The sequence below is a fragment of the Eptatretus burgeri genome, chromosome 1 (genome assembly GCF_056783735.1).
Source record: "Eptatretus burgeri isolate ZD-2024b chromosome 1, Ebu_testis_v1, whole genome shotgun sequence".
Classification (NCBI taxonomy): Eukaryota; Metazoa; Chordata; class Myxini; order Myxiniformes; family Myxinidae; genus Eptatretus; species Eptatretus burgeri.
In genome coordinates, this window is record NC_140961.1 from 81,929,830 (window position 1) to 81,956,301 (window position 26,472).

At 39.3% G+C, this 26,472-nt stretch overlaps 1 long non-coding RNA gene across 1 annotated transcript; it reads left to right on the top strand.

Moving 5' to 3' along the window:
• The first annotated feature begins 1,867 nt into the window (after positions 1-1,867).
• Positions 1,868-21,625, top strand: LOC147034840 (uncharacterized). Its single transcript, XR_015060538.1, has 5 exons — positions 1,868-1,937; positions 7,583-7,626; positions 7,712-8,927; positions 11,152-11,288; positions 12,306-21,625. It is a non-coding gene; the product is annotated as an uncharacterized LOC147034840 (long non-coding RNA).
• Positions 21,626-26,472: the final 4,847 nt, after the last annotated feature.

The following is a 26,472-nucleotide window of genomic DNA, read 5'->3' on the forward strand; positions in this document are numbered from 1 at the left end:
AATTTTTCTCTTGTTTCCTTTCAAATGCTTTTTCGCACATTGGTTTCTGTCTGCGTTTCTTCTTTATGTCTTCCTCTTATTTTACAACTTTTGAAACCAACTCTTGATGTTCCTTAAATCTTCTTGTTCTTTCTTTCGCATCCATTTATTTATTGAAAAATATCATTTAATATCTCATATTGTTTCACAACATCATATTTATATTTTTCAGTCGTGTGCTTCATGTAATCCCCAAATTCCTTTTTACTGCATAAAGTAGGACAATTGTCTCTCCAAAAATTGTTTATATCTATTGAATTTAACTTGAGTAAAATAAAAGTATTAGCATTGTTTCTGATGGAACGACGAGGACGTTGAAAGTATGATTGACGTAGATAAATACAATTACAAGACAAATGTCCCCCTCTTGTGTAGTTGCTGTCCATTACCGTTTGGTTTCTCTCATTGACACAATCTTCAAAGATAACGAGGTTCTTTTAAGGTTTATCCAAATCTTGGGGAGACGGAATATCATCCGTATTATCACTAAGAATACACGTTATCGGTTTTGATTTCTTTTTACATCTCTGTGTTTCAAAAAATAGTTGAATTATATCTTCCATGTTATAATCATTGAGGTTTTTTTGAAGTTTAAATAAACCGATTATATCTTCTTTTTGAAGACCAGCATTAAAACTTGTGAGAGTAGTTGTTACTCTGGTTGAAAACTCGACTTTGTGAAAATTATTAAATTATCATAAACTAAAAAGTTGGGAGTCAGGAGCATCTTCAAAAGTAAGAAGGTTTTTCCACATCCGCTTGAACCAACTATGAGACATCTTAATGAATTTGGAAGATTTTTTCTGATTGTTAAATTTTATCTTATTTTCCCAAATGGGTAAAAATCATTCATTTATATATTTGGAAAACAGGTTATTTAATTTATTGTTGGCTTTTTTAGAAACTCTATATTTTATCCAAAGTTCAGGTTTAATTTCAAGATAATCCATTATTTTATTATTGCAATATCTTTTGTTGATATTTTCCTGAAAATCACATCCATGCATAATATATAGCAACAATCCTTTGAACATTTCTCGAATACGTTCAGTTTCTTCCCTTGTAAGGAAAGGTGTGTTATCACCATCATACTTTACATTCATTTCTCTAATCAATCTTGTAAAGTAATTCATTTTTGGTGTAAATCCAAAAGAATTATTTTCCTTTTTAAATTTTTTATTTTCATTAATTAGAAGATAATCACAGAATATACATTGTTTTTTAGGCTTTTGACTCTGTGATTAATCCCCATCTTTCACACACAGGACAATTCTCAAATTTGTCATATGGAGAATCAGGGAATTCAAGAGGCTCAAAATCGAGGAAACTATTCATATTTATAAAGTAAAACTTTACTTAAACTGAAATTCATCTTCGATATCATCTTCGTTACTTTCAGAATCATCTATACTTTCATAACTTTCGTTTGAACACAAACTGTCGGTGTCATAACTATCGTTTGAATGCAAACTCTCAGTATCATAATCACTCTTATAATCTTCAAAATCTTCATTTGAATATTGACTCATATTTAATCAGTCGAAAAACATTACCATCTATATCTATATACTTTTTTTCATTACCAGATTCAACAACAACATTTTTTATATTAGAGGTAATTTTAAAATGATCCTTAACTACAATTGAACGAAATGTCATTTCACCTATGTTGGCATCCTTTATTTCATCAGGATTTACATCTTTAGGGTTGTTGAAAAAAATACAAATTTCTCCTTGCCTATTACAGATGGTCTTATCTTTTCTTTCTGAAGCTTCATCCATAAGGTTTTTATTTTTTGATACTTTTTCTTGTTTCATTGCTTTTTCTAGTTTTTAATATATTGCCAGAAGGAGAGGAGAAACTTTTGTTCGAGATACCTTAAGTGATGTTCTTCCAGGTATAGTAAAAGCCCTTCCACTGAAGGAAATTGAAGAACTCATATTATTTTCCATAATTGTTTTTATCCAATAGTTGTTATATTTATCTTTGTTCAATTTTACATCCTTGACATATTTCTCAGTATCTTTTACAAATGAAGAGATTGATTGAAACTTGTCTTTTGTGTCTTGAAACATTGTATTTATTAAGTGAAAAAGTTGGAGGATAAAGTTGTTTTAAGCACAGACTCACCTGTAAAATAAACGAAATTTTCAGCAAGAAAATTTTCGTTTAAGCAAAGTTTTATTTTATAAATATGGTCAATGCAACATACTGAGATGTTTGTAATCACGAATATAAACATTATAGAAAACACCTCTGAACCAACAAACACACATTTAATCTATTTCATCAAATATCTCCTCTTGAGTTGGAAAGAAAACATTGTGATATCTGCTCAAAGGATGTTGAAGAGTAGTTATAAGAATCACATTCAATCACAAAAGCAGAAGAAAAATGAGTTTTAAGTAAAGGGAGACGATTATATTGAAAACACTGATGGGGCATTTAAAGGGCATATAAAAATAAGGATTTTTCAATTTGGAGAACCCGGTCCATCATCAATAGCTGAATCAATTGAAATATTGAAACATGATGTTGAAAAATATATTAAAAAGACATTAAAAGAAATGAAAACTTTAAAGTTTTATATGGGAGTGAAAATGATTATGAAAAGACAAGATGAATAACAACCTCCTGATTTGAAAACAGATCTTCATTTTATAACATCATTTCAAAATTTTTTGAATAGTAGGGTTTATGAAGAACTATCAAGACAAGACGAGGATGTTGATAATACAGTGGTAGTAAGTGGATTAAATATTTTAAAAATCATCTTTTTAGATATACACATTCTAAAATCAAACCCTCTTAAAGCTTCTTCTTATATTGAATTACCAAAAGAAATAAAACAAAAGAAGGCAGTTGTTAATATTAAGAACAATGATAATAAATGTTTTCTCTGGTCTGTTCTTGCGCACTTACATCCACCAAAATGTAATTCCAAAAGAGTAAAACAATATATGAAATATGAGAATACCTTGGACATTAAAGATTTTAAATTCCCAATGCCACTATCAGATATTCCTAAATTTGAGAAAAAGAATAATCTTTCTGTTAATGTTTATGGATTAACGGATACAAACAAAGATCAAATATTAAAAATTTCAAACAACTATAAAAATGAAGAAACACACATTGATCTTTTATATTTTATTGTTGGAAAGAATTCAAATTACACATACATCAATAATTTATCAAGCTTAATCTCTTTTCAGGTATTCAGAACAGCAAACAAAATATATCCTTGTAAGCGTTGTCTTAATTCATTTCATACAAAACAACGATTAGAACAACATTCAAAATATTGTAGTAATCATAAATCAGCTGCAATTATAATGCCTAAACCTGGTGAAAAGATTTCTTTTGAAAATTATAATAAATCTATCATGCACCCATTTGTGATATACGCTGATTTTGAATGTATCCTAAAAAAGATAAATACTGCTTCTCCTAATCCAAAAGAATCACATACAAATAAATATGAAAAACATATTCCCTGTGGTTTCTGTTATTATATCAAATCATCTGTTGGAGAAAAGTATTATAAAGTTGAACATTGTCATGGAAAAAAAGCTTCACAAGAGTTTGTAAAACGATTAGAAAAGGATTGTATCAGACGAACTAAATTCATGAAAGAAACAAATGAACCGATGAAATTAACCGAAGAAGAAAAATTAGAATTTAGGAAGAACAATATCTGTCATATTTGTGAGGAGGAAATTGAGGAGTCTAAAGTTAGGGATCATTGTCATCTTACTGGTAAATATAGAGGTCCTGCTCATTCCTGTTGTTATCTTAATTATAAATTTCCTTCTTTTATTCCAGTCTTTCTTCACAATAGAGCCAACTATGATACACATCTATTTATAAATGAACTTTCAAAAACACCAGGGAATATTTCTGCCATAATAAACACAAGTAAAAAGTATATTTCATTCACAAAAATGATATTCACAAAACCTTTAATTCGTATTGGGTTTCTAGATTCTTGCAAGTTTATGGGAACACCACAAGCCGACCTTGCATCAAATCTCAGCTCCAGGGGCTCTTTTCCAAATCTTCATTCATTCTTTCCAAAAGAGGAAATTCTAACTGAAGAGGAAATTCAGATTAAAGAGAGAATTCAAAGTAAAGAGGAAATTCTAATTAATGAGGAAATTAATGAAGAAATTCTAACTGAAGATGAAATTCTAATTATAACGAAAATTCAAACAATGAATGAAATTCTAACTAAAGAGGAAATTCTGATTAAAGATGAAATTCTGATTAAAGAGGGAATTCTAACTCGAGAGGAAATTCAAACAAGGAATAAAATTCAAAGTAAAGAGAAAATTCTTACAAGTAAGGAAATTTATCCTTATGATTATATGGATTCATTTATGAGATTTAAAGAGACATGTCTGCCTTCAAAAGAAAGTTTCTGTAATAACCTTTATGAAAAGGAGATAAGTGATTAAGAATATAAACACCCACAAAAAATTTGGAAAATATTTAAAATAAAGAACCTTGGAGAATATCATGAGTTGTATCTAAAAACAGATGTTTTGTTGTTAGCTGATGTCTTTGAAGATTTTAGATCACTCTGTCATAATAAAAATTGTTATGGATTAGATCATGCCCATATGTCACAGCTACTGGTTTGGCTTGGAGTGCAATGTTGAAAATGACAAAACAAGATATCGATTTAATCAGTGATGTAGATCTGCTTTTGATGATTGAGAAGTCGAAGAGAGGTGGAATATCACAAGTATTCAAAAAGATATGCTAAATCAAATAGTAACTATCTTCCAAATTATGATAGTGAAAAAGATGGTAATTATTTGATGTATTTTGATGCTAATCATTTGTATGGATGGGCAATGGCTCAATCTCTGCCTTATGGTAAATTAGAGTGCGTGGAAGAAAAGGATTATGAAAAGGTTATTGCTTCTTATGAAAGGATGAATATTGTTATTTCTTCTCAAGAGGAATTGAATGAGGAAGAAGAAAGTTATTATTTTGAAGTGGATTTCAGGTACCCGAGTGATCTTCATAATAAGCATAAAGACCTTCCTTTTGCATGTGAGAAAGAAACCCCAAAGAAAGAATGGTTAAGTGATTATCATAAAAGTTTTAATATTAAAGGTAAATCAACAGAAAAGTTATTGACAACATTCTGTGATAAAGAGGGATATGTTTTGCATCAAATGAACTTGAGACAATATTTATCTCCTGGGTTGAGAGCAGCTAAAATTCATTGAGTTTTAAAATTTAAACAAAGTCCTTGGATGGAAAAGTATATTAAATTCAATACAGATATGAGAGTAAATACAAAGATTAAAATTTGAAGGGGACTTTATAAATTAATGAATAATGCTATATTTGGAAAGACTATGGAAAATGTTAGAAACAGACAAAACATTAGATTCGCAACATCTTGGAAAGAAGCTTCTAGATTGATAAATAAACCAAGTTTTGAGAGAGAAGAGGTTTTTTTCAGAGAACTTTTCTGATATTCATATGAAAAAGGAAAGTATTGTCATGGATAAACCAATTTATATTGGAACAGCAGTTCTTGATTTATCAAAGATGTTGATGTATGATCATTTGTATAATGACTTGAAGAAAGAGTATGGTGAAAATGTTTCATTGCTGTATATGGACACTGATAGTTTTATTCTAGATATAAAAACTGATGATGTTTATTATGATATGAAGAAAAATATTGGAGTATATGATACAAGTAATTTTAGTAAGAAGAGCGAGTTATTTTCAAAAAAGAATGAAAAGGTTATTGGCAAGTTTAAGGATGAGTTGGGTGGAAAAGTAATGAGTGAGTTTATTGGATTGATAGCAAAGGCATATGCTTTTAGTATGATGATCAGATTTATAAAAGGTTAAAGGGAATAAAGAAATATGTAATGAAGAAATCAATAACTTTTAGAAATTATTATAATTGTTTGATGAATAAGAAAGAAGAATATTAGAAAATGAATACAATAAGAAGTTATAAATATGATATATAGTGAAGTTGTAAATAAAAAGGCATTAGGAGCCTTTGATGATAAGAGATTTATTTTAGATAATGGAATAGATTGTGTTCCATATGGATATTGTATGATTGAGTGAATAGAATATATTGTGTTCCATATGGAACACAAGTTTTAACGATGTGAAGATGTGTTTGGGTTTTTAAGGGCTTCCGCCACGCTTTTCACAATATGTAAATGGTCGAACCAAGTATAAATCAATCTAAAGAGTGGAGAAAATCTCAGTCTTGGTATATAAATGGAAAACAACATGAATGTGAAAAATATCAAATAAGTCTTATTGATAAAATAACTAAAACAAAGGTAAATAAAACAAATAAGCGAATCAATTTAAAAACTAATCAGTTTGAAGATGCAAAGAAAATAATAAATATCATTGAATGGACTGAAAAATTTTATGATTATCAATTGAACAATGGAAAAATTATTAACTACAATCTCAAAATGATATGCAACTCAGGAGGTGGTCAGATGAGATCATTAAGAGAAGTATATCATTTCTTAATGGCACAAAAGGGGTATCTTGAAAAATATAAAGATTCAAATGTTTTATTTTTAAATATTTTAGATTGGGATTATTTTGCAAAGAAAATGAAACTGTTGAAGGAATTTGAGAATGAACAAATCTTTATAGGTTCAATGAGTGAGCTAAACAAGATGCATTGGTTATTTGAAAAAGAGTGTCCCTCGGCTTACATGTTTGAGATATTTCTTCAGAATCACCTTTAACAAATCACATTACTACTTTCCCACTTGAACAAATCTTTATCTTGTTGCATTGGTTACTTGAATTGAGTGCCCCTAGGTTAAAAGGGGAGACAAATAAATATACCTTGGGATAAAAAGGGGGTTTACTTTTTAGGGGAAAAAAATATGAATCGCTGAAAATCTCCCATTCACTTACATAGGGAAAAGTGAGCCAGAATTAATATATTCACCCTACATATATATATATATATATATATATATATATATATATATATATATATATATATATATATATATATATATATATATATATATATATTCTTGACTAAGGTTCTATTGTGTTCGACCTCCTTGCCAAGTGGATGGAGAATTTTGGTACCAGGCACAATAAAGGACACAGAAAGCTGTGAGATCGTTATATTTGGCCTGATCACATTTAATATTGCAAGCAGATGCTACTCCCTGTTTGGACATGTCCAAGGTTTAAGTGAACATGTACCAGCCCACATCTCCCTGGAATTTGCCAAGAACCTTTACCATGGTTACCGACCTGATCGTACCTGTCACTCTCCTCGAGGAAGCCCAAGGCTCTGTTAGCTATGCCAGTGTGCCACTTAGATTGGCCTGAACCCACATTAAAGTTGGCAGAATATGGAAGGACCGACAGTTGTGTTGTTAGGCATCCGGATAAGCAGTAGTAGTAGAATAAAATCCAGGAACACAACAATTATCGTTAACCATTATGAAATTACCACTCTTTTGTTTAAATGCTGAAATTATGTTTAAAAGACTATTTCATTTTCAGATTTCACCCGAAGGACACCAGGCGAAAATGACCCATTAGAGGAGGTGAGTCAATGAAAACTCACACACAGCACATACACAAAAACCCTCGTTTGTGTTCATACATCATTTCATAAATTCTGTATTGCAGAGCCATGGTGTTCAAGCCAACAACATTGGGTGTTGAGTCTGAGCTCACAGATTACACCATCATCTCTGCTTCAATTCCCATATAATGTTTCCTATTTACATTGCCTACAAATATGCTTGTAATTCATGCGAAAGTACACTGTTATCTCCTCATGTCCAAGTCCTGCATGTGATGTCGAAACTTTTGCACAAGCTTCAAGCAATGTCAGGCGTTTCAAAAGGGCCATTAATATGGTGAAAGTCGACCAGATGTGAATACTCAGGAGGCTCTTAGATCGCAATTATTATATAGTCAGTAGGTTATCACAAAGGGAGATAAATAATTCATCAAATATCAAAGCAATTTCATCCAGCTACAAAAATACCTTTCAACCTGCCCAAACAAGCAAAATGAGATGTGTTCGAGCAGGTGCCAATTGAAAACAGGCAGTTAGGGAGAATGCCGTACCCATTGCAGGTCCAATCATGCCTCAAGCAAAACTGCCACCCACTCAAACAACACTGCGCAGCCTGCGATCTAGGCACGAGAATGGCCGTTACAGATGTGATGGTAATCCTTCCACCCGTCATTGAGATTTTCCACGGTTGTTTTTTTTTCTGTGCTAAATTTGTCTGGTTTTATTTGACTTTGTCCTTTGCCACAACATACATTGTGTAAAATGAACCAAGAGCTCTAAAAGATTCATGTGGGCTGTCTCGATTGGTAAGTTTGATAGTTACGGAGGCATTTTGACCTTACGTCATAATCGTTCCTTTTATGGCTGCCCTTACAGCATATTATCTCATGGATAAGTAGACAGACAAATCTCTTGTGAGAAACGTAGACAATGAAGCTCTGTTTGTGCTGAAGAGTCAAGCAATGCGGGGGACTATAACTGTGTTTGCTTTTTTTCGGACAATAATGGTATATGTGTGACCATGAAAGTGTGTGACCATGGCATTCACTGACCATGGCATGAAAGTGACCACCACTGTTCAAGTTTTCATCATTGAGATGGCTTGCTGTATCATTTCCACGATTATTAATGTTTATCATGAGATTTCTCTATTGGCCGTCTTTGCAGTGCATCGTTTTGTGCGAATCCTGCAGTGTGTGCCCAAACTGAGCAACGAACACTCATAAATGTTTTATCTTGCATTGCCTGCAGGCTTGGGAACTCTGCATAATTTGGACAAAACGAGACTTGTGTTTTCATACAGAGTATTATAATTGAGAGGTAAGACACACAATAACCAATGGCCTGTGAGTTAGTCATCGCATTTTAATTTTTATGTAATTTTCCAATGATCGGGGAGTCTTGTGGTTTGGTCACACATACATTTCAGATAATCTTGGTTCAATTTCTTACCTGGATATAAACTCTCACATTGGTGCATAGCAGGCAGGGTGTGGTACAACAAAGTGCACAGGCTTTCAGATGGACATTGGCAGGTGTACTGTCTGATAGCAATAACTGTATGCTGTTGTCCACAATGTGTCCTCATGGGAATATGCTGTTGGCCACGATCGTGGTCCGTGTCATTGTTCAACCATGTGTATTATTTGTTCATATTGAACTATTTGTTCCTCTGATTTCCTAATAAACAACAGACGTTTTATTCAGTTTGCCTGAAAAAAATACCATATTTTCATTTTGCATACTTGAAAAATTCAGCACTCAAACAGTTAAACATTCCACAGTGACTATCATGAAGAGTAGCTAAGTTATCACCAGCACACTGAACAAATTAAAAAATTCCTACCACAAACACATTTTGTCAAACGTCAGGACTGGACAGATAGTTCTTAAAAGACTTTGGACAAGCGTCTTTCCTCCTCAAGCCCACAAGGAGGTATGAATAATTGCAGCGTTTTTATAGAAGTTGAAATTGGAGAAAGATCTAAAGCTCATGGAGGAGCTTTTAAAAAAAATGTTTGTGGGGCAAACACATCAGTGGATACCATTATACTTTTTGCATTAATTGAATAAACAATAGGTATCATGTCGGGAATTTGAACCTGAATTTCCAACATCATGATCCATCAGTTCAGATATGAACATGGAACATTCCAACCCAAACTTGCATGAAAATATTGTTATGGAACTGGGTCTGGGGTTACCATGAGGGAACTCCTCGGACCTTCGCCCTGACCGCCGGAACTGAGGCCACCAGCCACGGATAACTTCATAGCTCGATGGCTGCTGAGAAACCGTAGACACCATTTAAAATCACCACACCGAGTTGGGCCCTTGCTCCTAAATTAACAAGTTACCTACTGGTGGGTTGGTGGTCCTAATTGGGGAGCCACGCCGGCAACGACTCACATTCGAATTATTATGCATGGTTGAGCGAACTGTGGGTGACCGTTCGATAATTATGGAGCCAAACAGTGGGGCAGAACTTCCTGTATATCTATTCTCACACACTAAGTCGGAAAAATAAAGGAAAGGAGAACCAAGCAAGTTGTAAAGTACCATTTACCAAATAAGGCAATCATGTCTTCACAATTGGCAATCAATGTGCATGTATTTACAATCAAGATTTACAACAATCACATAAAGCAAAGGAACAAAAAGAAGTAATTTACTCCCTTTACTCTTATGCAAAAATCCCCTTACACAATCTTACCTATCTAGGGACAAACATCAAAAGGCAGGTGCCATAAATAATCCAGAAAAGTAGACAGGAAAGAAGAAGATTATAAGCAGAGTGCAACATGGTTACAGTCCCTCAGTTACCTGATGCAAACACATGGGCATACATTGATCCTAAGTGAGGGACAGGATGGGTGAGGGAAATGGGGATATCAGGAGTGTCGATGCATGTCAAGTATTGTGCGCTTTGACAGGCAGAAATGGCTGTGGCTCTCATGGTACACCCAGGCAATGATGGAGGCTCGTGCAGTCCGATAGAATCTTGTGCAGTCTGTTTGGGGTACTGTTTGAAGCAAGGCAGCTTCCCTCTGGAAGCTCCCGTGGTCTGGCTTGCAACAACCGAGGCTTGTGCATGGTACAGCTAGCGGCCAAGCAATGAGAGCTGGACAAATGAGTCAGATGAGAGAGATCTTGGTAGATGAGACAAGAGGAGGTGAGAGAGAGAGAGAGAGAGAGAGAGAGAGAGAGAGAGAGAGAGAGAGAGAGAGAGAGAGAGAGAGAGAGAGAGAGAGAGAGAGAGAGAGAGAGAGAGAGAGAGATGACAAGGGGAGAGAGAGAGATGACAAGGGGAGAGAGAGAGATGACAAGGGGAGAGAGAGAAATGACAAGGAGAGAGGGAGAGAGAGAGAGAGAGAGAGAGAGAGAGAGAGAGAGAGAGAGAGAGAGAGAGAGAGAGAGAGAGAGAGAGAGAGAGAGACGGAGACACACAGACACACAGAGACACACACATGGACACACACTCTTGTCGATCTGGCCTTTTATAGGGTGTGGTCATAGCTCCTGGCATTGCTTATCTGCCCGGCAGAGTCACCTTCTTGTTGGCTCCCGGCACTTCGAGTCTTCGAGTGCCTTCCAGAAGATTTCCTCGCAACCAAGCAGTCGACACCCTTCTGGAAGAATTTTTGGCAGATCTGCTGCCACAATGCTCTCCATTTTAGCGCAGTGAGCAACCTTCCATCATGATTTGCAATGTGTGTTTAAATGGGGATGTTTGCAGGAAAGGAAGGATGGAAATCTATTTAATTCGATGGTCATTTATACATGTTGAAGGGTTTATTCATACGGATTTAAGAGGGTGTTTTGGTCTGTTTTGGGGCACCATTCAAATAAATAGGGTGTTTTGGGTTGTGCGTGAGAGGGTGATTCAGTGGTGAAAGGTTGAATGTTTTGGATGTTGGACAGAGGGGGAGGGAGATTTCTGAGGGGATGGTATGGAGCGGAGGTTTGGCAGCCAAAGGATGAGGGGTTTGAGATGGAGGAACTAATGGGTGGTTTCGGTTAAGCAAGGGAAGTTTTCCATGGGGGTTGCAGGGTTCGGAAAAAGGAGAGGGAAGGATGGTGGGGAGTCACAGCTTAGAAACAAAATTGTGGGCGATTGGTGATGGATGGAAAGATGGAGGGATTAAAGAGCGAAGGAAAGATGGATTGATAGACGGAGGGATTAAAGAGGGATTGAAAGATGGATTGAGAGTTGGCTCGATTAAATAAAAGTTAGAAAACCAGGGAAATTACTCTGGCGATTAAACATGCTAATCCCACAACAAATTTCCCTTAAATCTCCTGGACAAAGGGCAACAGTCTGTTTAATCACACATACTAAAGACATAACTGACCGGATTTCTCTACATGTTTCTGAATGCTGGGGGTTCCATTTCCACAACCGCAATAATATTATTGTGGTTATGACATCACTTTAATATTGTTTATGATAGTAGATCGTTTGCAGCCTCCTGGGGCAGTACCAGCACTTGCCCCTCAGGAGGCTTTTGGGGAATATTGGTTCTGTTGCAAGCTGTTGAAGCAGGGTGGCAGATGGGGAGTTTGCGGATTTTTGGAGGTTTTTGTTTTATTGTATACATAGTCAAGGCTCGTGGAAGGGCTTGTATTTCTGCATTACAGGTTGTGTTCCTGGTTCTGCAGTGCTTACTAGAGAGTAACATTTTGTTTATGTACCCACAGGCTTGCCGCCAGAAAGATATGGGCCGGAAAATGGGTGTAGCGCCATGGAAGGCTGCATCATCATCTGGAATGCTGTTTGTTGTCTGCAAAGTCTCCTGAAGCCCCTCACCCCCTCTTTTTAGTTATTTTTCTTTTGATGCATTACAACAAAATGAATAAAGATTCTAGTGTGGGCCAATTATCTGCAAAAAACCCATCCTTCTCCATTGAATTCACTCTCTCCTTTGCCAACATCTGGGGGCTTTAGTCCGATGACATCCCTACCGACCATCTATTTCAATCATCCAGACCAGATCTCTGGTTCCTTCCTGAGACTCATATTGCTGAATCCATCTCCACGATCCACCTCCAGCACCTGGCTACATTCTCCATCACAGTTTCAGCTCCAAAGCTGGCATATCTGATGAGGTCCACTTCAATATCTCTGCTGCTCACCTTCCCCATTTTGAGCTTAACAACCATGATTTTCAACTTATCTGGTTCAAAGGCTTCCTCTTCAATCTCACTAGATTAAGATGCTACTTCTCCAGCTCTCCAAATTCTGACAAGGACATGCAGCTGTTTGACCAGCTCACTACTTGTACTGAGCAAATGCAACAATTCTCCCCATCTTCTGAAATCATAATTATTGGGGATTTAAACATGCACAACTCCTCTTGGCTTTTTCACTCTGCCCACAAAGACCAGGCTAAGACTGAAGGCAAAGCCTTCACTATCCTCAATGGCCTCTGCAATCTCATCTCTGACCACACCCCCATTCCCGATTGCTCCTCCAATAGCTCCAACACTCTGAATCTTTTAATCACTATCTCACAACCTTTCTTTCCACCAATATCCATGTTGCTGCACCTGTTTGATCCTATGACCACTGTGTTATTAAGACCTGACATCCCTTGCAGCACTATCAGTGTTCTCAGTGTACCTCCCCCATCCTTAGACATAACTTTGCCAACTGGCAGGACCTTTGCCAATTTTTCACAGACTACCTCTGGAAAGACTGATATTTCTTTGTTGAAAGAATTTTTGTTGTATACAGAGTCAAGGTGGCTTGTGGAAGAGCAAGAACACAGAATGGACCAGGACGCGACAGCACAAAAGGAATAGCAGAAAGAGAAAGGGGAAATGCCAACAGCAGGGCTGAGGGACAAAATAAATGGAGACAGATGACAAGGGATGCGGGCAAGGATGAAGGGTAAGTGAGACTGCAGGTGGTGGATAAGATTGATACATAAGCAAACTCTCAGAAGGAAAGACTGGAAATTTGGTGAGGGTAGGGTGGTGGTTTTCATGGGGGTATACAATATCATGGATTTGGATATTGGATGATCTGAGGTGATGGTGGATAGCTGTATTGAAGATGTGTGTGGAAGAATGAGATCAAAGAGAAGGTGGATGTTTGTTCCACAGTGGGGAAAAAAAGAGGAATAAATCAATGAAAGTGAACAGTGATTCTGGATTTTTGGGAGTTTCACGAGAAGGGGGTTGTTAGTGGACTGCAGGTGTTCTATAGCAACCTGGGTGACAAGCATGGAGAGGGCAGAGGGTGCAAGACCAGAAAGGAGACAGAAGAAAACAGAGACCACTGATCTGTCCATGATTGCAAAGTAATAGGCCCATAGACTCCGTTTCATTGTGGGACATTCCAATGATCTTGAAGGATTTGGTCTCCAATACATCAAGCTGAACAAGGTTTGAGGCAAGGACGCCAACCCAGAGGGGAGAGCATTATTCTGTCAAGCTGTGTATAAAGGCCTTGGATGTGGTTAAGAGTTCAGGTGTGACAAGGAAGGACTTTGCACAACAGAGGATGCCCAGTCAGCGAATGTCTTTGGAGGCCAACTTTGAAATGTGTTTTGTCAAAAAATGATGGGTGTGAGTGAGACCAAAGAGTCTGAGTGAATGAATTTATTTGAGAGGGTTGTCAACAAAGTAGACAGGAGGGTTTGCCATATCGTCATTTCAGAGAGAGAGTGAGTGTGTGGGATTTCTCAGGATTGAAAGACATATACCAAGTGTTTGACCAGTTTGTGGTTTTGGCAAGGTCTGAAGGGAGGTTAGATGCTGCAGCCTCTCTGCCTATTGAAGGATGAGGAATGCCATGGCATAGGATGGATTCATCAGCAAAGAGATAAATAGGATTTCAAGAGAGTCAGAGAGATTATGAAAAAGATTATCAGTAAAGAATGAGTCCGAGAACACTGCCTTGGGACATTGTAGCCTTGACAGGGAGGGGAGATGAAGGGATTTCATTGAGAGCCACACATTGTCGATGAGATTGGAGGAAGTCAGTAACCCATGAGCAGAGATGGCATTAGATACCATTGGCAAAGTTTGAAGAGCAAGGCAGGATACCAGACTGTATCAATAACTCGAGATATGTCCAGAGATTACCCTGATCTCATGTCTGACTCCATCCATTGTTGGGAGAGTTGAAGCAGCATGTCCAAGGTAGCGCGACCAGTTCTGAATCTGAATTTATGACTTGAGATGAAGTCGTTGGAGAAAAGTAATGATTCTGTGTGAAATGTGATGATGTATTCCATGACCTTGCTGATTTTTGGAAGTAAGCTACTTGGTCTAGCTATCTTAAAGGTTGGACAGATGTTGTTTTCTGGCTCTGCTGAGAGTGGACACGCACTTGTTATGGGCGTTATGGAACATTCAGTCAGATTTTCCTTTCAGGAGGTGAATGCAAGTTGTTTCAAGGCAACTGCATCACCACAGCATTCAGTGTACCATTCGGCAAGATGATTGGTATGATCACTGAAGACTAAGTGGTATTAATCTGTGCATAAGGGAGAGCAAGTTTCTTTGGAAGAATTTCCAGGATGAGTTAATATCAGGAGCAGTAGATATAGGAGGCCAGTCCTGAAGTGCAATGGTTCCTTCCTTCCTCCTTCCTTCCATATACAGTAAGTGCTGCTTCATCAGGATGAAGATTACTGTACTGCAGTTGTGCGCACGCATGGAACAGTGCTGCTACAACCATGACATCAGGACACTAGCACTCATTTTGCCGACCTCGGAAGGATGACAGGGTGAGTCAATCTCACCTGGTGTTAATTCATTAGCAAATGGGGATTAAACTCAGGACCCTAAGATCCCAAGTCAGCCACCACAGCCACTAAGCCAAAGCAGCTAACACTACATTGCTTGCAGTCCTTGCCAGTTTGCCTGAGTGAACTATCAGACTTGCCAGCACTGAGGCTGTTCTCTGAGAATGGCTGTCTCTCCTCATTGTCACTCTGCTTTTAACATCTGTCTCGCTTCTCCTCATCACCCTTTCTGAAATACCCTCTCCAGGAGTGGATCCAGAAAAAAAATGTTTTTTTTTGGGGGGGGGGGGTTCACTGAAGGTTAAGAGGTTCTCATATTGTGAAAGATACCACCAAGCCTTATTCAAGTCAATGTATTCGTCGAAGAAATACCAGCTAATCTGTCCAGAGCTAACAGTGTCCGACCATAAATTTACTTTCTCCACAAGAAAATTTGGGAATATCGAGCTACTTGATGAAAAGGGCTCATGCCTGTCACTAACTGATTCTAAAGAAAATCTGAAGATTTTGGAATGTTTGCGACAGATCTTTACACCAACAATGTTAATACACAAAATGTTTACAATACAAATCAATACAAATATCGAATGGACGAGCACAAAATGCAGTGAAATGAACCTGAGTACTAAACTTAAACTCACCACTGCAGATCGTCAGATTATTAATAATAATAATGGATGATGTAGCCACTGAAACTTCGAATTACCTGGTAAAATAGCTCAGGATTGTATTGCGCTTTCCTGTGGGACACGATCCTGAAAATGTTGCCTTTCTCTTCAGTCATAACTCAACAGAGTCGCAGGGATGAACACAGAAACAGTGGCGAAAAGTATCGCAGCTCAGATTAATTGCCAAGTGAAAGCAAAGGAAGCGTGTAATTGCCAATTGTCCAGTAATATCTCACATGACGAACATGTGACATAATTGCAAGGATGGAGGAGAGGAGGGAGTTCATGTGTACCTGGTGAAACCCCCATGGATCTGCCATTCCTCGCTGTCATCTTCAATTACCAGGTGTTCTGCTTTTCCTCCCGTAATTGCTCGAGATAGACGTTTACCTTAACAAGCACATGATCAGTTGAACCAACTGGAGCAGAGAAAGAACAGGAAACAATGGTGGAGAAGTTAGTTCAGATGGAGCATTTGCCATTGACACAAATCCGTGTGGGAAAGTTTATAGATTGGGTAAGTCCCACGGACTCAAAGAAGTCCTTTGCTAAAGTGTCATGGCTAGTGAGAGAGCTACATGGTGACAATTGAAATAACCATATATGAGGAAGAGAGTTGAGATGAATGGTTAAAAGTTGGTCCATGTCATCTGAGAGAGAGATGCAAATGGAGTCATCACTGTTTAAAGGAGGATAGAACACGCAGACAAACAAGAGATGGGAAAAGAGGGGAAATCACAGCCAGAGGTACTGCTTGGGATTGTGAGATGTAAGAGCAGTGCACAGAGAGTGAGAAATTAAGCCATTGATGCCAGTGTGACCACACTACCAGGGCAGGGTTCAGGTCGATCAAACAAGAGGAGATAAAACCTCAGATGAACGGACACAAATCACTGAGATCACCCTTCTAGTTATGTCTCTTCACACTCATATAAATGCAGAAAAACATCTTTCCCCATGTGATTCACCAATCAATATGCTTCCAATCAATATCAATATCAACAGAAATCTGTTGAACCCTCTCAAACATTAATATTAACAACAATAACGATCTTGTAATGCTTCATCTTCCTCTTTCACAGATGTGGTACTCTTTACTGTTTCACAATGCACTACTCTTCTGCTATTTTAACAGACTGCTCTCATTTCGAGCTCTCCTTCATTCCTTGCCTAAAAAATCCAACTATTACAGCGCTTCTTCTCTCCATTCTCTGAATTTGCCTTCATTGCATCCATCAAGAATTGTGTTAAATCGCATCTCTGACCTAAAACTTTTAAAAACCACAGTTTGCCATGGATGTTCGCTTTCCATCAACCATTCTTTTTTCCAACTTCAGTGCCAACTCACCCCCCTCACCCCTCACTCTCACTCTCAAAGCAACCATTCCACTCTTCTCCCACCAAGCCTCCCTCTCACCTGTCTCAAAAATTCCCCCTCACCTTTCTCCCACCTTTCATCCTCCTCACTCATCCTTCTCAAAGTTGCCCCCCCTCTCATCCACCAAGCTGCCTCCCTCCACTGCCCTCTCACCTCCATCTCTTCACTCCACCTCCTGATATCCTCAATTGCCTTCTTCCTTGTCTCTTGTGCCCTCTCTCCCCCAGCACCACAGAGTCTTTTCTCCTCCTCATTCGGCCCCCTCCCCTCGCTATTCTGCAATACCCCACACTCTTTCAACAACCCTCCTTACCTCCACCCCTCGTCCCTTGTCCTACCCTCCCCCTGCCCCCACCCCTGCACCCAAAGCCTCTTCCTCTACCTCTTCATTAAAAGTGTGGACCTCAAATATCTGGGGCCTTCGCTCAAACCTTTCAGATCTTTCCATACAGGTTGCCACTGACAAACCAGACATTATCTGTCTAACAGAAACTTTCCTCTCCCAAGACGTGTCTGACTCCCAAGTATCTCTCCCCGGTTACTCCCTCTTACGGTATGACAGACCTGAGCCTCGAGCTAGTGGAGGTGTTGCTCTCTTCATCAAAGACTCTATTCCTCACTCTCCATGCACTGCTCTCACTCCCACACACCCCCAGAAATACCTCTGGCTTTGGCTTTCCCTCCACTCCCACCTCATGTTTATATGTGCACTGTACTGTCCACCAAACAGTGATGACTCCATCTACACCTCACTATCCGAAAACATGGACCATCTTCTATCTTCTCATCCAAACTCTCTCTTCCTCTTATGTGGTGACTTCAATTGTCATCACGCCAGTTGGCGAGGTGTGGGTACCTCTCTCACCTGCCATGGAACCTCAGCAAAAGCTTTCTGCGACTCATTAGGACTGATTCAATCGGTCAACTTCCCGACCCGGATCTCAACCAATGGTACTCCATCTCTTCTAGATCCGATTTTAACAAATTTCCTTGACAATATCTGCTGCTTTTCCTTCGCTCCAATTGGTTCTTCTGATCACGTCCTTGTCAAAGTGGACATCTCTCTGGCTGTTATCAGAGAACCACCTCACTGCCGTCGAGTCTGGCATTTCACTCAACCTGACTGGCAGGGTCTCCGAGCAGCCATCAAACTTACAGACTGGTCTCCTATCACTACTTTCTCCAACATCAACTCATCCTGGGAATTCTTTCGAAGAAACTTGCTCTCACTCATGCACAGATTTATCCCCTCTCGTGTTCAGTTGTCCTACCCTTCCTCCCGCCCTTGGTTTACTGAAGCTTGTGGCGAGGCAGTTGTCCTGAAACAACTTGCCTTTGCCTCATGGAAAGCAAACCCAACTGAGGGCAATCTCAGTTCTTTCCACAAAGCTCGGAACAAGTGTGTATCTACCCTCAGGAGAGCCAGAAAACAACATCTTTCTCATCTCAAGTCTGAACTCTCAAACCTCTCTCCCTCCTCAAAATCCTGGTGGCGTTTAATCAAATCTGTTTCTGGTGTATGTTCCCCCTCCATCCCCTCCCTTACCTCAAATGGCCGCACTGCTGATACCACATGTGATAAAGCTGAATGTATAAACTCGGTGTTTGCAGCTAAATCTTGTGTCCTAAACCTATCAATTTCTCTAGCCACTTTACCCAGTCGCACCCAACTGTCCCTGGACTCTGTGTCCTTTTCTCCTGACAAGGTGGAGAGCTTGCTTTCAAACCTCGAGTCAAATTCTGCAACCGGTCCAGACGGCATCAACCCACGTGTCCTCAAAGCCTGCTCTTCTGCTCTTGCTCACCCTCTCTCTGTTCTATCCACCCTCTCATTTGCCCAAGGCCATCTGCCATCTGCTTGGAAATCTGCTAACATCACTGCCCTGCATAAAAAAGGTGCAAAAACAGATCCCTGTAACTACAGACTAATCAGCCTGCTCCCAATCATCAGCAAGGTTATGGAATCCATCATCGCTTCAGACATGAAATCCTTCCTCTTATCCAATGGTTTGATTTCCAATCATCAATTTGGTTTCAGACCAGGTCACTCTACCCTGGATATGCTGCTTCTGCTCTCACATCAATGGATGGAGGTCCTCAATGCCAGACAGGAAATCCGAGCCGTATCCCTGGACATATCGCGTGCTTTTGACACAGTCTGGCATCCTGCACTACTCTCCAAACTCTCTTCCCATGGTATTCAAGGCCATCTCCACTCATGACTCGCAGACTTCCTCTCCTGTCACAGTCAACGTGTGGCCCTAAATGGAGTTCTTTCATCCCCTCTTCCTGTGCAGGCTGGAGTTCCTCAAGGTAGCGTTATGGGCCCTGTTCTTTTTCTGGTTTTCATCAATGATCTCTCCGACTCTCTGGAAAATCCTCTATTTCTCTTTGCCGACGACTCCACCCTCTGCCGTACCATCTGTCATCCCTCAGACCGGCAAGCAGCAGCTTCTTCGCTCACTGCAGATCTGGATAAAATCACAAACTGGTCCAACACGTGGAACATGTCTTTCAATCCAGACAAATCTCACACTCTCACTATGTCTCTTCGAAAGGACCGTTTAGAAAACCCCCCCATGCACTTTCTCAACAATCCTCTGGAAAAAGTCTTTTCTTTCAAGCTCCTGGGTCTCACTATCTGCCATGACCTTTCCTGGGAAAGTCACATTTCCAACCTCGCCTCAAAAGCCAGTCGCCAACTGGGAATCCTCCGTCGTGCAAAGTCCTTCCTCGGCCATCTTGAGCTCCTGACCACTTTCAAAGCTTTTGTCTGTAGCCTGATGGAATACTGCTCTCCCCTCTGGGCTGGTGCTCCTGCCTCTCACCTTTCTCGGCTTCACGCTGTCAAAATCAGGGCATTTAAGATCATCGGCATCTCCCGCAATGAAGCTGAGTCTTTGGGCCTCTCACTCAATCACCACAGGTTGGTCGGTGGTTTTTCTGTCTTCTCCCGACTCCTCTCCAGTTTTGCCCTTCTGCTCTCTCTGCGATTTGTCCTCACCACATTTCCACAGGGCGCTCAAGGTCCGCCAACAACCCCCTTCTGGTAAAACTACCAAAATTACGAATCACTGCTCATCTTCACTCTTTCATTCCTCTTTTTTACCGCCTTTGGAATAAACTTTCTCACTCTATTCTTTCACATTCTTCCCTCCAGGCTTTCAAAACAGCTGTTCACCACCACCTATTATCTTCCCCCATCCAAATCCTCGATCTTTTCTACCCCCGATAATCCACCAAAGCCCACTTCCTTCAATTCCCCTGCTTTCCTTCCTGAAAGTCCCTGAACTGTCCATCTTCTCTTCGCCATGTTCCCCGTCCCATCCCCATCCCTCTCCCTTCCACAGTTCACCTAATGTGTCTGTTCCCCACTGTTTTGTCCCTCCCACTCCCGCCCCTCTTGTCTCATGCCCCCTTGCTGTGAATTGTGTGTTAGCTCTCATACGAGCCTCGACATGGTATACAAAAAAAAAAGCCTGGCAATTTTCACCTTCAAATCATCGTTATAGTGTTTATGTAGCCACCTGCAACAAGTGCAAGCACATTCTCTCTGCAGTTAAGACAACCTTCATCCTGAATGCCTCTGACAAGCTCTCTTCTCTCCCAAGCAGCAGTCGTGCCTTCTGGTGTTTGGCCAAATGCATCTCCCCCAACTTCTGTGAGTCATCTTTTCATCTTCTCAACCACCATTATTGGCTCAGTCTCACTTTAATTAAAATTAAAACCTTAAAGTCTCAACTCCTGCTTCTCCTCCCACAATCTCTCTCCTTGAAACAGCCTCCCCAACAGTGTGTTTCTGACTTCTATCTATTTGCGACAATGAGAGTAACCGATCAATCATCTAGGTCTAATTTAATGATTACATTTTCCCATTGTCATTCTTTGCTTTTTTCTGCTTGGGGCATTTTCTACTATTGACTGTGATCTGAAGGTGAAGCTTTCCAGGTTTTGAAGGTTTTTTTCAAAGAGACAGTGGAAACCCTCAAGATTTTGCGTTCGACCCTTTTTATTTATGACAGTGAAGTTATTAAAATAAATTCAATCTATTAAATTCCATTGTGAATTGTGGATAAAAATTAGTGTGATGCGATATTTGAATGCAAAATGACACCCTGGGTTTGTTCAATTAATAAATCACCTCTAATCACCTTGGTTTGAATTGATCAATAAAAATCTGTGAATCGATTTATATTGGAACTGCTGTTCTTGTGTGCTGAGGGCAGGGTGATGCTGCACAATGATGTATGCTGTTCAAGAAAGACCTTAAACATGATATCTTGTCTGCAATCACATTGACATCAAAAAGGCCAAGGTAGAGGATGACCTCAAAAATGTTGGCCCTGGGAAAACTATAATAACCTTCCCAGTTTTCATTCACTCTCTTTCATTTTTCTGGTCTGAATTGAATTAAGGGAGAGTATACACTAATGAGCCAAAACATTATGGCCACTAACAGGTGAAGTGAATAACATTGATTATCTTTTTAAAATGGCACCTGCCATGGGGTGGGATATATTAGCAGCAAGTGAACAGTCAGTTCTTAAAGTTGATGTGTTGGATGCAGGAGAAATGGGCATGAGTAAAGACCTGAGCGACTTTTGCAAGGGCCAAATTGTTATGGCCAGATGACTGGGTCAGAGAATCTCTGAAACGGCAAGGCTTGTGGGGTGCTCCCGGTCAGCAGTGGTGAGTACTTTCCGGCAGTGGTCCGAGGAGGGACAAACCACAAACCGGTTACAGGGTGTTGGGCGCCCAAGGTTCATTCGATGCACGAGGGCAACGAAGGCTATCCTGTCTGGTCCGAACTGACAGGATGTCTACTGTGGCACAACTCACAGGAAATTTTAATGGTGGTCACGGGAGAAATGTGTCACAATCCACAGTGCATCGCACCCTGCTGCATATGGGGCTGTGTAGCCACAGACAGGTCAGAGTGCCCATGATGACCCTTGTCTACCATTGAAAGCGCCTACCATGGACATGTGAGCATCAGAACTGGACCTTCGAGCAGTGGAAGAAGGTCGCCTTGTCCCACGAGTCCCGTTTTATTTTAGATCATGTGGATGGCTGTGTACGTCTGCACCTTTTACCTGGGGATGTGATGGCACCAGGATGCACTGTGGGAAGACGATAAGCCGGTGGAGGGAGTGTAATGCTCTGGGCAATGTTCTGCTGGGAAACCCTGTGTCCAGCTATTCATGTAGATGTCAATTTGACATGTATCACCTACCTAAACATTGTTGCAGACCAGGTGCACCCCTTCATTGCAATGGCATTCCCTGGGGGCAGAAGCCTCTTTCAGCAGGATAATGTGCCCTGCCACACTGCACACATTGTTCGGGAATGGTTTGAGGAACATAATGAGGTGTTCACGGTGTTGCCCTGGCCTCTAAATTCTCAAGATCTAAATCTGATTGAGCATCTGTGGGATGTGCTGGACTGACAAGTCTGATCCACGGCGGCTACAACTCACAACTTACAGGACTTGAAGGATCTGCTGCTCATGTTTTGGTGCCAGATACCACAGAACACCTTCAGGGGTCTTGTTGAGTCCATGCCTCGGTGGATCAGTGCTGTTTTGGTGCATACGGAGGACCAACAACATATTAAGCAGGTGATCATAGTGTTTTGGCTCATCAGTGTATCTGCCAAGTTTCTTTAATCTGTGACATTCACATGCCTTTCTGCAATACCTGTTGAAATTTCTGTTGAAAACGATCTGCAGACAAATTTGTTCTTAGAAAGAAGCCGCCTGTTCTGCACCAAATTTTTGCAACAGGAAAAGCACCCAGCAAGTCTCACATTCAAAGGGTTGTGAAAATATTTAGACAGCATGGTACAGTCTTGAATATTAATTCACCAACCAGAGGAGGTAATTCTTGCTGACCAAAATTATGAAGGTGACTTGAGAATATTGCTACCATTGCTGATTCAGTCACTGGCAGTCTCAATAAATCTCTTTGGCACCACTGTAAAGAGCTCAACGTGAGCAAAGAATGCTTCAGGATACTTCTGATAACAGTGCATACACGTGATCAACAACTTTGTTCAAAGTGTGGCCCTCTGCATTGACTGAAATGTTGCCCATTTGGAGCATATCATCTAAACATTGAGATCATCAGTAATTTAATTGCTAAATTGGCATATTTTGTGGAGACAACTGAATTTTTCAGTGATATCTTTACTATGAGAGAGTAATATTGTCTGCAAATTTTATTGTTTGATTGGATAATATTGGATTTATTAAATTTTTCCCGATGCCAAACTTTTTTGTGGTCAGCCTGTTTCTTTTGCTGCAAAAAATGAAAATGAAATATAAACAGTACAGCTCGCTTCATAAAAGAGCATTCTCAACAATGCAATATCCCAAGTTGAGGAAGGGGCATCACATTAGATGTGCTGAAGCACTTCCTTACCCTCTTGTTTACCAGTGGAGTAAATCATGTTATCATTTAGGTATGTGAAACTTCCCACATGGTTTGCTGATCGGAAATGTGATAAAGGAAAAAGCACAGCTCGAACAGTGTTTCACTTAGTGCATTTCCTCCTTGAGATGCCAAGAATACTACTGGGGCTGAGCAGCCTTGTGCACTCACTAATGGGGTTGAAATCCCCTGAGATACACTGCAATCAAAACATTTGAAGACGAAACTTTTAATCTATTGTTTTCCTTTCCCAAATCAACCACAGGGAAATTTGTACACAATCAATGTCTAATGCAGATGTCAAATTCAGTCATAAATACCAAAGCAGAACACCCTGACCTAGTCAGGTCATAAAAGATTGAAGCATCTGCCCACTCCATTACTCAATAACCCAAAAGTGATTATGGCTTTCAAAGATTCAGAAGACTAAGAAGGCAAAAATTTAATTCCGATGAAAACAATTCAATATTTTGACTTAGTAATCGTTATTACCTTAACACACAATATCCATGGACTTCTTATAGGTCGTGTGTCAATATTCCGATGTGTGAGTACCCTATGTCACAGTAAAGTTGAATGATCTTGAATGTCATTTATAAAGTTTCATGATATAGATTGCATCAAAGAAAAGTTTAATGGTCTGAAAGGTCAATTGCAAATCTTCATTTGGTAACTCACAGCAACATAAAGTTTAAGGGTGTAGCGATGACCATGATGTTGAACAGGATGTCTCCATCCGAGTAAGGCATATAGCCTGACAATCTGATGTATAGCCTAGCATTTGGTTTCTCAACAGATTTTGATAAACGAGAGTTCAGACTTTCAAAATCCATCGGATGACTTTTTTGGAAATGCTCAGGTATCACATGATGTGATCATTGATGTCATCAAAATTTAAAAATATCAGAACAACAAAAGAAATTAGAATTTTTTTTATTTTTATTTTAAATAAGAATGACATATTTAGATTCACTTTGCATCGAGGTTTCATTTGATGTAGTTTCAGTAGATTTGTGACATCAGAATTTTTGTGTGATGATGTCATCACAACTGTGGATTTCAGGAAAGTGCTTTTTTCATTAAACCATTGGTTTTTTGCTAAAAAAAAAAAATTAATAATACTAATAAAAAATATATGTGACAACCATTTTCACACAAAACGACGACTAAAAATAATTTTTAACAGCTAGTCATTTGCGATTTCTAATTGCCTTATATTCAAAATGGATGCAAAATTTCAAGATGACAGCTGTTTAATGAACTATTACTAATATGATTTGAAACATAATGATGGAAAATGGAGTTCATGTTTATTTATGTTATTTTTGGTAAATGCTTTGTCTATTGTTTCTTTTTTTGGGGGGGGGGGGGTTCGATCAGAGTGGACGCACACTTCCTATGATTTCGATATTGCACAGCATGTGGTAGATACGTGATGTTAAAAATTTCAAAAGCTGCCTTGCCAACAAGTATCCTGTGAATGCTGGGTGGATTATTGATGGAATGGCCCTATTTCATAGCATCAAGCATAAAGAAACATACAAAGATTGGTTCAAGAGTGTGCTTGAATATGCAAAGTTACAATCTGATGCAAAGGCAGTCAAACAGAAAATTGTCAACAAACTATCTTGAAAAGAGCACCAAAACCAGCATGAGGGAGAAAAGAGGGGAGACGTCATGAATGGTGCATTTAGAGTGTGGCGAGCAAAAGATGCCTCAAAGATAGAATTGGCAAGAATTTTTCCATAGTGCTGAAAACAAAGAGGATCTAATAAGATTGGCTGCATTATTCTTTTGAAGTGCAAAGGGGTCTTGAAAAAAGTCCATCTCGAAGAGATCTTGAAAAAAAATCCTGATGATACCAATGATCATAACTTGTAAGTATGAAGCAGGGGAAGTATAAAAAAGTAAGGTTGAAGCCATCCCAGGATGCAACAACAAAGAGACAGATAGCACAATAATTTTACACGCCAACTCAAGCGACACATGAGTATTTGTTGCCAAAGATACTGATGTGTTTGTACTTCTTGTTTACGCCATGCCCAAGTGTAAACCTATGAGCCATTGGTATATGTGTATAGACAACAAGAAATTCGTTCAGACTCAAAAGGTTGTGGAAAAATTTGTTGAAAAAGTTTGCAGTGTTCCACCACAAATCCATGCTATTACAAGCTGATAAAACCACATATAAGGACAATATTGCAAAAGATAAAGTTATGAAAAAGCTAGTCAAGAACCAAGAACAAAGTGAACTTATACAAAACGTTGGTGTTTAGGAAACACTTTCCGAAGGAGTTTTGGCTGATGTGCAAACATTTGTTCAAAATCGAATGAAAGCAATGTTGAAACAAGAATTCGCCTATGTCAAAGTTTGAAAACAAAAATTCAACAGCACTTCCTGCTGATCTGAAGTCTATATCCATCCATTGGGACCATACTCTGTGCAGAGCGTTGGTACTGCCTAAGCAGTCTCCTTGGCTATTGGGCACAATCCTGCACGGGTCGCCACGCCGACACAGGAAGTCTATATGTGCTCTTTTTCAGCGCTGCATTTGATTATGCTATTTGGATGAGAATATCAGAAACCCAGAACCACAAGTGTACAGTTGGAATTATAGTGACAAACTGAAGCATTTG